The sequence below is a fragment of the Aulonocara stuartgranti genome, assembly GCF_965226115.1.
Source record: "Aulonocara stuartgranti genome assembly, chromosome: 1".
In the NCBI taxonomy this organism is placed as follows: domain Eukaryota; kingdom Metazoa; phylum Chordata; class Actinopteri; order Cichliformes; family Cichlidae; genus Aulonocara; species Aulonocara stuartgranti.
Genome location: NC_138939.1, coordinates 3,296,454 through 3,303,517, shown reverse-complemented (window position 1 = coordinate 3,303,517; position 7,064 = coordinate 3,296,454).

Here is a 7,064-nt window from a genome sequence, read left to right as displayed (position 1 = left end):
TGGATGTGCCATGCAATGCTCAATTACATGGGTGGGAACTAGTGTGTTAGCGCAGTTAGCTCGTTAACGTGTTGGCCGTCTAGCCCCATGCACGGGGCGATCGGCGGTAGCTCGTTAATGGAGATTTGCCGTGTTGTGGCGTTAAGGTCATTTCAACGAGATTAACCTGAAAGCACTAGCGGGAACACAACGAATATGACTGCACATTTACGCCGACATCATCCTAGTGCAAAGACAAGTGGAAGCAGAAAAAAACAAGCAAGCATGCTACTAACTTTAGCCGAGTCATTTAGACAGCTGTTTAATATGCTGCTGAGAATATAGCCCAGAAGAAGCGGATAGTATAGCTTTTATTTTGGAAAGAGCCATTTCTCTGTAATAAACTCTCTTTTCCAAAGATGAGTGATTCCTCAATCAGATACAGGGCTTGCAATATCACTAGCCCGACGTCCCGGGGCTAGCGATTTTTTCAGTCGGGGTACCAAAATCTATCTCTGCCCTGCCCGTCGGGCTGTTGTAGGAAGGAAAAATATATGTCAATGCTTTTGCATTCTTTCGGAAATGTAGCTGGGTAATTATGTCATTGGCATCGGTGAGCCACTGTCAATATGTGACATATTGAAATCTCGTTTGAATTTGCGCTTGTTTTTTTGCTTTCACTTTGCAATCGTGCGAACTGTGTATAGAGAGCGACAGCACTGATCTGTGAGTGATGATAATTTGCGCACCAATTCCTCTGACATCGTCTTATTAATCGTTAGCTTACTATGCAAACATGACAAGTGAAATCTCCCGCAGCTTAAACATGTGAGAGGTTGATCGCAGAGAATCGCTGAACTTATGTGAGTGCGTGTGTAAAAGCAGCAGGATTTATATTTGACTACGATGACCTGGATGACTGAGAACCTTCACAGACAGATATATATTTTAGTTCTGCTGAGCCAAATAAGACAGGTCAGGGTGAAGAAGTGACAGCCAAAGAAAAGCTTACCACAAAACGGAAAAGTTATGACAAATCAGACTATAAGGCAAAAAGAAAGTGCAGCTTTATGGTTTCATGGACAAAAGAATTTCTGTGGCTGCAATATGACGAGCTAAATAACCAGGGCTGCACATAAGTGGTCCGCAGGTGCGCATTTGCTGTCAAAATAAAAAACACGCACAAGGGTTAGGGTTAAATTTAAAAACTGTAATTTTGAGTTAAAATATATATTTATAATTTTAATAAATGACAAATTAAAAAGGCATGAACATTTTTTTGTATCGAAAAAATATCGAACCGTGACACCAAAGTATCGAACCGACCGAACCGTGAATTTTGTGTATCGTTGCACCCCTAGTATCCAGTATAACAATGGCTATGGCAGGACAGTCTGAATCTGAGGTATACACTACAGAAAGAAAGAAAATGAGGTCGGCCAGCAGGGTAATGCTGTAAACACTTTCCTGATGAGTTTATAGTCTCGGTCGCCGGTTTACAGTCTTACTGAATCCAACTGGATGTTTGTTTTGTACATTCTGGCCTCTGCTAGTGCTCAGAGGACAATAAAGGATGATTGGGGATGATTTACTGTGAGACTGACAGTCCCTCAATTTCTCTGTCAGATCACTCGTCTTTGATTACATAACATAAAGATGGCAGAGGAGGCCAAGTTTTCACTCCTGGACAACACAAAGCGATACGTGATGTCGCTGTAACTATGTCCATCTTTAATTTAATGTCTCTGATGTGAGCGTGACAGTTTTGTAAATGTTAGAGCAATAATCACAGTGAAATGCTACAGATGTACACAGATGCTGAACAACAGAAGAATCCAGACTGAGAGACAGTGACTCTTAAGGTTCCCCCTGTGATGAGTCCAAATGTCTGCAAGTGTCTGTCAGCTGTTTAGACTCTGAAGGCTTCTCCTGGTTTGTGGGTCACATTCAAAAACATTTATCTGGCTCTGAATTCAGCCCAGAATTAAACTAAAGAAACCTTTCATTATAATATAAACAGAATGCCCATCCTTCACCTTTCTGTTTGAAATACTCCAAAATATTGACAAAGAGGCACATCGACGTTTGTCACATGGATTTCTTTCTTTTCCAACTACCAACTATAGTGGAACTGAAATGTGCAGCACTTAACAACAATAAAAAGAAAAAGAAAATCATACTTTCTGATAGAGACGAAGGTGAGCAGCCACTCTTCAGAGGCAGGAAAACATTACAGTTGGTGGATAATGAAAACAGTTTTATTAATCCTTAATCACAGATATAAGGTCTTTAAACTGCTGTACACTCACAGGGCTTTCCTGCTTGGAACGGGTGTTTGATGGTGTCAACAGTCTCCCTGTTATTTGTGGCTAGTAATAAAGAGATTGCACATAAAGCCCACATATACAAAACACTTAGCTGTGATCCATCTTTGGCAATTATTGTAAATATTACAAGAATCACTTTCGGTGTCACACAGAATGCAAGGGGTTAAAATGAAACGGTGAAATCTGACCGATTTACAACTTAAAGCACTCATAAATATTGTGTTTTACATCTGATTGCCTCAAGGCCTTAATACATCCTCCACACGATGCACTTGAACATATAAAAATGATGAGCACCTCTTTCATTGACTTTGGAGTGTTTTATCAACCTTTTTACATCTGTGGTGTTCCTGGTCATAAGTTACCGCCATAGGAAATGAATGGGAATCCACTCAACAACCACAGCCCCCCCTCCAGCCACCCCCCACCGGCCCCTGACCGGCCCACTGAAGGACCAAATGAAAGACCCACTTTACGACCTACTGAACAACCCACTAAGCAACCCATTGATCCACCCACTGAACTGAATTAAGTGGTGAAAAATGTTTGTTGTGCTAATTTATGACCTGTTAAAACAGAATGGTCAATTTTGACCGGAAGACTAAAGTAAGGGGGTGGGGTGCACAGAATTGGAGGGTTAAATATTAAAAAGCTGAAGAACATCATTATTAGTTGACTACTGATAAAAAAAATGCTAGTTTTCATCTTTGCTGTCTCTAGTAAACTTTTTTCTCATAAATTTATGACCTATAAATCCCCCCCAAAAAAATCGCACATAAACAAACTGAAAAAAGCAGACCTACGCTTGAGACAGGTTAAATCCTACCATTAAAACCACCTGTACCATCTGCACTCATTTTGGACCTTAGACAGTACAAAAGTTGGACTCAAAACATAAACAATGCAGCTAAGCTGTCCAAGTTACAGCTGATCTGCAGTTTTATGTGACATTATGAATATTTTTGGTATATTATTTGTATCTACCAGGTATCACAATTAACAGCCAAAGCAACTGTTCCTTAACCACCCAACTAGGGCTGCTCAATTAATCGAATTTTAATCACGATTACGATCTGGGCTTTCAACGATCATTAAAAATGACTGAGCTGATTATTAGCCCCTCCCTCATTTATCCGCGACACCTTAAAGGCCGGTCCGTGAAAATATTGTCGGGCATAAACCGGTCCGTGGCGCAAAAAAGGTTGGAGACCGCTGATTAAGAGGACCTGAGGGAAGCTCGGAAAGCTAAGCAGAAGTTATTTGGAGAGTGACTGCCTTGGTTGAAAAGAGAGTTTAAAAAAAAAAAAAACTTCAGTGGTGTTGCACACTATTTTATATTATTTTTTTAAAGTCATTGTTAACCCTTTAAAGCCGGTCAGAGCAGCACGCTCCGTTTTGCGTAACTATTTTTAAATCCCTGTAGAACCTGAACCGTGTAAGCTAGCGCAATAATTTGTTTTGCATATGAAACCGGAGGAGTTGTACTTACATCTTATGCCATCAGCTTGTCCTCGGTCACGGTTTCGTTCCACATATAGCTTTGCAAAAATTGCATAAAAAGCGCTTGCAGGAACAAAAACATAATATTCCAGAAACACGCTTTGCCGATCTGATCAGCTGTTCGTAACACTTCCCACAGTGAAATGATGCACCTGCTGTTTTCTTTGCAAATTTGCATCATAGGATTGTTTTTTGTTTTTCCTGCAGTATATAAAAATTGGTGTATCTCCAAAATAAAACTATGAAGACACTCAAAATAAATTTCCTGTTGTTGTAAACTATTTTTTGCAACTTTTTTGTATTTAAAGTTTTGAGGGATAAACCTCTTAAATTTCTCCAAGTAGAAATATATGTAAACAAAACAAAAGCGATTTTCAATTTTTTTTGTAGTTTATTGCACTTTTTTGCAATTTATGTAATTACTATGGACTTAATGCATACATATTATTAAAATATGGGCTATAACAGTTGTATTGATGTATAGCAACTTGAAATGCTCCCACAAATGGCACTACAGCATGTAAAAAAAAAAATAATAATAATAATATAAGCTCTGGTGGACTTGGTTCCATAGTAGGTCTTAAAGGGTTAAATAAATATCGTCAAATAATCGTGATCTCAATTTCAGTGAAAATAATCGTGATTATCATTTTTGCCATAATCGAGCAGCCCTACACCCAACTTCCCAAAGTTCAACGTGCTCCTCCTAACTGTAGGGAGTAATTACAGCCAGTCGTCCACCCACTAAACACTGTTCCTACAGTATGTTTAAGGCGCAGGGCGTGCTGCTGCAGAGCTCACAGTTACACAACATGCAGCTCGAGGCTAAACTCTGGAAAGACATAATGAAAATCAGACAGGTTTACTGAAGGAGCTGAAAGTTACATCTGCAGGCCATCATAGAGCACAGAAAACTACAACTGAATACCGTCACACACAATCATCAGGCCCTGAAGGCAAAACTGTTACTTCCAAACACACCGCTAATGACTGTTATCCAACTTTAACCTGACATGGTATAAGATAGTGACACACACTGTCAATCCTGAGATCAAATCCAGAAGTTAGTGAAGAGACTTGATTATAAAAGGACTTAAAGTTTAAGCATTCAATAAAATAAAATGTCAGGAGTTTGTTTTTGTCTTTTATGAGAGAGACTAAATCCCTGCATGGCTTCCAAAAGTCCATTTACTGCTACAAGTATCAATGACAAAAGTTGTATAATTACCTATATTATTCATAACTAAATTTATTTTTTAAAATTAAAACAAAACAAAACATAAATTCAGACTTGTGAAAGCTTTATTCCATTTCTTAAAACTAAAGAGAGAGAGGCGCACGAGGCTAATTTCAGCTTAAAGGAAGCTAGCAAGAGTTAGCCAAACCGCCAAATACGTTAAACAACCGTTTGAATTACGAACTTCCGGTCAGGACTCTATCAGGCAGAAAACACAAAAATCTTCACCTCACCGCCACTGAGGAGCTGTCTCCATATTTAAGGACATACCCATCCTCCATTTAGGCTAACAAATTAGCTAACAGGTGTGGCTAATGTCAGGGAGTCAGGTTCAGCTTGAAACCGACCCTGGTGCGCGGTATCCGGTTGTGTGTGTGTGTGTCCACACTCACCACTGTTTGGAGTTCTTCCTTCAGCCAGGATTCAGGAACACTTGTCCTGCTTCAGCGCTTCATCACAAATCATCCTTCCAAATATATCCATAGGAGACCTACTTTCACCCCTTCACCTGCATGGCGTCTGCACTGTGCGTGCTCGCTCCACAGCGCCCTCTGCAGTCACGCAGCGTGCTGTGCTGAGCTGCATGTTTCAAGTAAAGGAAGAGCCAGGGTACAAACAGCTAAATTCAAATACCATGCACACCGTGCTTACTCATGCTACTCTCCATGAACTGTAGGAGGTATGACACAAAGTGGTTAGCGTACAGTACCACAGACACTGGTTGTATTTATTTTTTATTTGTAGTTTTCTATAAGGGTGTAAGAGGTCAGACTGAATTGGTCTGTTCAGGTCCTCAGGCTATATTTTGTATCTATTTAATGTCAAACAAGCAACAGCAGAAACTTTTCATTTATCAGTTTCATGAACTCGCTCATTGTTAAAGGGGAAAGAGCAACGATTCATTTGGTAAGGCATTACTGTTCATAGACAAGGTGAAGGAGCAGTGCTGATCAGTTCACCTGATATGTCTGAGAAAACACTCATTAATCTCTACCAAAGACAGATTTTCACTTTAAATTGGATGAAACAAGAGGTCATATGTCATATCAAGCTCATGTTAAAATAATAAAGAAAGCCTGCTTTACATGATGAGACTTTTCTGCTTATTTAAAGTAGGGAATAGTTTTGATGGATATAAAAAGTAAGACTGTGTTGAAAAACACAACAATTCTGTTTAAGGCACTGCTTATTTAAATAGTTTTGTGAATTTTGTGAAATCGGCTGATATTTTCTGTTTGACTTTGTAAAAAGTTTGAATTCATTTTTATGTTCGTTCAACTCAAATTCAAATTTGAACTTTTCCTTTTTAGGCTGCAGGACTGAATAAAAACAAGCTGTTCTAACTTTAAATTTCACATTTTTTAATTTCATCTGTTTGTAGTTTTTGCTGCACGTTAAATGACGTCTGCAGAGGTGAACTACAAAGCGAGCTGCATTCAGAGATAATCTGATTATCAGTCTCCTCGTCAAGACCTTGTTTGTGTACATACCAGCAGATCTGGCAGCAAATCAGGAACAACAAAAGTAAAGAGAAATATTTGTACAGTTTCAGCACGGCCAGATGAATGCATGTCGGTTCTTGTTTCAACATGATGCATACAGTACGTGCTGTAAGGCTTTGTTCAGAAGCACTGATACCATACAGCTCAACGGGTTTACATTTACACACAGCCCCTGGCTTGTTACAGCTATAACAAGCCAGGTATTTAACTTGGTAAATACCTGGCTCTGGTATTTAACTCTGACGCTTTTAAATGTTGAAAATACTCCTGAACCTTCTGAAATTAACTAAAGTTGTCGGCCCAATCTGAAGAAACAAAAACTATGAGTTTAACTGCCAAAAATATCTACTGTGTATTGTCCTGAAGAGATACCGACAGAAGCTAAAGAAGGGCTGAACTGTACTATGAGTGTAATACGGGTTTGTACCACAAGATGGTGCTGTGAGTGAACACAGCTTTATTTTAAATGGAAGGTCAGGAGAAGGGTTAAATTGAGCTGAAACAATAATTAAATCTGAT